We start from the raw sequence: 5,494 nt of genomic DNA on the forward strand, positions 1-5,494 counted from the left end.
CTGCTTTTCTAACTCAAACATTAGGTCTAATTTCCTTTTAAATGAGGTTTATTTGACCATAAATTCCACACAAAAACTGTGAAACTCAAGTTAATAAGTTAGTGTTACATAGTATTGAAAACGTCAAAAAAGTGACAAACATTGAAAAAAAGACAAAAAACAAAAACGTGAGAAAAAGTTAAAAAGCGTCAAAAAGTGTTGATTTTCAATTTTGACGGGAAGACAACACAAGCTGAATTTAGATGATACACAAAAACAACACGTTTTTTGGGACATATCATGTTTTTGTTTTTTTTGTATAATAAAAGAAGCAGTTATACAGTCTAAAAATGATGGTCCAAGTCAGTAAATATCATATGTACATGATCAAAAAGGAAGTAAGGTTTGATACACCACAGCACAGTATTACATCCTCACTTATAAAACAACACTAAAGCATTTGTCTCGCTTTGGTCCCCCTACAGGTTGGCAGCGGAATTGTCATTATGCAAGTTCGCCAGTTCGGGTAGTTTGAATGAGACATCAGGACAGCGATAATGGACAATTTCAACTTCCAACCTGTAGGGGGGACCGAAGCGGGGAAAGTGCATTAGTGTTAATTTAATCTCCAGTACTAACGGGTCTTTTGCTACAATGCAGAACTCTGACAACACAGTGTCCCCAAATGCTTCACGAAGGTTGTCAAACAGGGCTAAAGAAGACAACATCAGCAGCGAAATTAGACCACAAAGGAGACACGTGCATGGATGCGAGCACAAAACCCAGTAGTGTGTAAAAATAACACATCAGTCAGTCAGGCAGACAGGCAGGGGGAATAAAAACTGGTTTTAGGATTTAGTTTTTCTGATGCTTTTGAGGAAGTGGTGGCATTTATTCCAAACATGCCTTCATGTAGGGGGTTGGATTTTAAAATGACATCCTTCCCACAATGCTGTGAATAAATTTTGGTTTTGAAGCCCTCTCCTCGTTCCGTTTAAGCCCTCGTATTTTGGGCGATGAATTCACCTTTGAAACACAAAAGCATCTAAACATAAATGCCACACAATCCCTTACGAGTCCTGGCTGACACGCTCAGCCCACGGTCATCACCGAGCAGGAAGTGGATTAGGCATTTTAATTATTGGGAGATTTAGCCATTGTCGTTGTTTATTTTGGGATCATCCCTGTAAAGATAATGTACACTTCGAACTCTGTGTGTGTTTCTAATCTCCTCCTGGATGAAGCCGTTCAGCGAGCCTGTCAAAACCGCCACTCGTCTATTTCAGGTCTTGGCTGGTTGTGGTGTTTTTCCCTTGTTGTGTTTTTTTTTTTAAACGCATAACCTCTCAGATTCACTGTTTGTCTCCCTGTCAACGGGGTTGGGTGAGGATTGAGGTGTGTGTGTGTGTGTGCGTGTTTCGTGTTGTTTGCGCGCACGCTCATAGGATAATTGAGTGTAGAGCTTCAAAATGTGTGTCTGACAGATTTTGAGTGTGTGTTTATGTGCGTGTTTGAACATTTGTGTGTGTGTGCGTGTGTGTGTTTTGTTGGCACCAAAGAGTGGGAAGGGAAGGGGGCTTTGGGGGTGGGAGGGCAAACCATCATTCCCGTTGCCATGGAGCATAAAGTTGGCAACAAGAGGTGAAGGAAGTGTTTCCTCAAGTGTCAGCAGAAAGAAATAACAGACAGACAGGAAGAAAGGACAGAAGAGAGGAAGGAAATGTAAGCAGGATGAATAGAAAGTTGGAAGACGGTAAAGAGGGAAGGAAGGAAGATGGAAAGGAAAGAAGAAATAAGGGAAGGGAGGAAAGGAAATAGGAGGGAAGGGAAAAGAAACACCTGAAGGTCTGGGGGGAGGTGAAGACGAGAGGCGGGTACACCCTGAACTGGTCGCCAGCCAATCACAGGGCTGACACACAGAGACAGCCATTCACTAACCTCTAGAGAGATTGTCCAATGTGGATCTCAGCCCCAACCTTCCTGGTTCCTACTGAAGTCAACCAGTTTATTTAAAAAAAAGGGGGTTGAAACGGGTTTGAAAATGTGTGCACGCCACTTTCCACGCTGTGATTTATGAAAAAAAAACTTGACGGGAGAATGTGCGGTCTTCAGCGCAAACTCTGTCCCATGCGTACGCACATTTTGGAGGGAATGGTGAGATGGTGAACTGTTATCAGACTGCAGAAAGTAATTAAAAAGAAATGACTCTTAATATTTTCAAGTATTTATGCCTCACACACATTTCTTCTCTCCACATCATCCACGTTAGAAGATTAGATTAAATCCATGTTATTTGCGCTTGTACTGAGTGATTATTGTTCCATGAACACGTTGTAAAATTCAACTCAAATCTTTAAATTTGTTCTTAATATTTAATCGGCGCTGGCTCACTATCACATTGTCCGCTACGGCGTGTGGGAGAAGCACCAAAATATACTAGCATTAGATAAAGGCAGAGCACAGTGTTAATAACTAAATATCAGTCTGTAATACTGTATCATCAATAGTCAAAGTCTGGAAATGCAGCCTTTAAGCTTTTGCACAATCGTTACACTTAATGTCCTCTTAATTGCTCCGAACTTATAACTGATTACTTTTTGTGGCCAAACCGGCATGTTTGCCTATTAGACTTTCGTATTCCAAATGTATCTCGGGTTGTGGGCTACCACCAGTCGAGGTGTTACCATCACAAATTGTTGTAAAGTTAAAAATACTGCGGTGAATCGTAAGCGAAACGCAGCATAATGGCACTGCTGGCCCTGCAGGAGGAGGGGCCCCATGGAAGAATCAGGAGAGAAAGAGACTTCAGGGACCATGACGAGGACGGGCCAATACGCCGATTTAAATGACCTAAAGCTGCGCTCTTGGATCTCTATGTGCAACTGGCTGTTTCCTCAGGGAAATTCTAAATATTATTATCTTCAACTTTATCACTAAGGCTTGTTTGGATAAACAATAGACAGTGTCGGATAAGGACACTTTCAAAACATATTTCGTTACAGAACACATGCCCAAAAATGTAATTTATAATGTTACGTATTCTAAATACTTGGATTACTTCCACATTGAATTTCCTTTTGTAAGTGTTGGAATGCGGCCATCAAATACTGCCTATTAAACTGGCATATGCTTGGTGTGTTCTTCTGTTCCGACTTGCTGAACTTGTACATGAACAAACAGATAGATTTTGGTATTTGTAGTCCCAAACGGCATAGTACTGCCTACAAAACTTCTTTCGGCTCTAGGGCTAGTAAATCGGCACATTGGAGAATGAAAAGTTAACATCAACCAAGCAGGTACCTGATACAACTACAAAATAACAAGGTGACCAGTAAAACTTTACTTTAAAATGCTTCAGGTTGGAGGTGGAGTAATTTGGTTGGTTTGGTTTGTTTCCCCTGTTCTTTCTTCAATGTGAAAATGCTATTTGAATTTCCAAGAATTGCCAAGATAGCAACGCATTCCTGTCCTGGCTTTGTTCTCTCTCATCTCTACCTTCTTTTGGGGGGACGCCATTTTTGGCTTTTGGGCGTACGTACACTTTTAGTAAGGATCCTATGCACCGTTTTAGAAATAAGACCCCTGGACATTAAAGTTGTTAGCAAACGTTACATAAGCAACAGATCAATGCACAGTCTTAGTGAGTATTTATGGCAGCAGGATGGTGTATGTGAGATTAATCAAAGGAAGTAGTAGTGGTTCCCAGTGTTAAAATCCTTATCATGATATTCATATGAATTATTTGTGATATTGATACTAGATTATGCAAAGTTCCATATTGATATTTTTCAGTATGCTCCACTCTGTGCATTACATTAGACCAAAGTTGAAAGTAAGCATTGTCTTAAGTTTTGGACAACAGTGGCACAGATGAACGGTATTTCAGGCTGTGGGTATACAAACAATGCCTGTTAGCAGGATCCATTCATTGTTGGTTTCTGTATGGGATTTGTTGACAATGAGAAAAATAAAGGATATCACACAGACTTAAAAAAGAAATCAACTCTCTGAGGAGACGATCGCAAAATCAATAGGCTTTATCCGGTTTTTATTTTATTTTTGTGCCATCTTCCACCTCTTCCTCGTCTTCTCTTCCTTGTCAGAGCCAAAGCCAAACAGAAAAAACAACATAGCAGCGGTGTCGCCTCTGCCAGCGAGCTTCACGCATTAGCAAAGAAATTTGGGCAAGGATAGATACAGCCCCGATGGCATGCCTGATTTTTGTTCCCCTAATTGGCATAGCTTATTAAGTCACAGTTCACAGCGGAGAAAAAAGGGGGTTGCTTTAATAATACCCCCTCTCCCGTTTGATTTGATGCACTTGTACCAAGACAGATAACGCGCTTCAGCGCGGCGAGCGACGCCCCCACCGCCACCCTCTTGTCTCTATCCAGTCAAATCTGCCTCCGATACGCCTGTCACTCAAAAACACCCCGGCTGATCGCTTTCAAAATAGAGATGGAGAGCAAGAGCCAGTCTCTTAATACCTTACCCTCCCACCCTCCCACCCTCTCTCTGCCTCCGAGGCTGCTAAATTGTCTCGTTTCCCCGGCGAGGAGATGCAGAACGACTCACAAAAAACAACCAACCATGCTCTTAATTGTGGTGCGGATTAGGGATTAATAGGCTTTTTTAGCCATAATGGCAAATATTATTAGCCCCATTTGATTTTCTAATGCTAATAATGACTCCGCTAATAATGGCAGTGATTTCAAGGTTCGCGTCTGCGAGAACTCGGCGTGGGCTTGTGGGTTTCTTCAAAGCTCAGGAGATTGACGTGCCGCTTGCTTCGACGGGCCGGCTCGCTACCGAGTCGGAGCTCCATATGTTTTCCCCAAAGACGATGCTGATCTGTGCTTTGCTGTTGAGTACATAGCAGTTGATATTAGGTTCCGTTTGGTTTCTTTGTCTTAAGTTTAATCCAGTTTGGGTTGTTTAATTTGGCGTGAGAGCTTTCTTTTAGCTGGTTTTAGGTTTTACTTTGACCAAGGCTGGATTTCCATAACAAAAATTCAAGTATGAGTCCCCTCTTGACGAATTGTTTGTGGTCATTTTTACCATGTCAGTTTTGTTACAGTTCAATTTTATTTGTAGTATGCATGGCACTGCAGGGCATAGCTGGACGTAGCAGGACGCCGCACACAGTGTCCCTCTGTGAGACAGGTACACATGTAATAATGCAGGTCCATTTTAAAGACTCTGCATCGATTGACGGGTCACTTGATTTCAGTTTTCACTTGTGTCTCATACACTTACACAACAAATTTCTCAAAAACCAGCTGACACCTCAGGCCGCATAAACCATCAGAAAATATCTACGTAATGCACTGTAATTTGTATGTATTCTACGTAATTATTTCTGTATGTCCCGCATTGACTGCTGCTCTATAAGAGTGTGCATAGGGCAGTGGTCGTGGTGTATCGGTGGGTCTTACAACACGGTGCTTTCGACGTTGGAGTGGAGTTCTTAGTTAAAGCTCCAGATGTAAAGGAGATCACACATCTTTTTTTTTTT

The 5,494-nt window shown here is 41.8% G+C and overlaps 1 protein-coding gene and 1 long non-coding RNA gene across 6 annotated transcripts in view; one reads left to right on the top strand and one right to left on the bottom strand.

Moving 5' to 3' along the window:
• The window catches only part of LOC116703883 (uncharacterized), a 4,145-nt gene extending 1,345 nt beyond the window's left edge, over positions 1-2,800 (bottom strand). The window contains exon 1 of the long non-coding RNA XR_004335536.1: positions 2,716-2,800. This is a non-coding gene — a long non-coding RNA (uncharacterized LOC116703883). The remainder of the gene's footprint in view (positions 1-2,715) is intronic.
• tcf4 (transcription factor 4) overlaps positions 1-5,494 on the top strand; it is a 371,152-nt gene that overhangs the window by 13,095 nt on the left and 352,563 nt on the right. The window lies entirely within an intron of this gene.

Source organism: Etheostoma spectabile, chromosome 16 (genome assembly GCF_008692095.1).
Source record: "Etheostoma spectabile isolate EspeVRDwgs_2016 chromosome 16, UIUC_Espe_1.0, whole genome shotgun sequence".
In the NCBI taxonomy this organism is placed as follows: domain Eukaryota; kingdom Metazoa; phylum Chordata; class Actinopteri; order Perciformes; family Percidae; genus Etheostoma; species Etheostoma spectabile.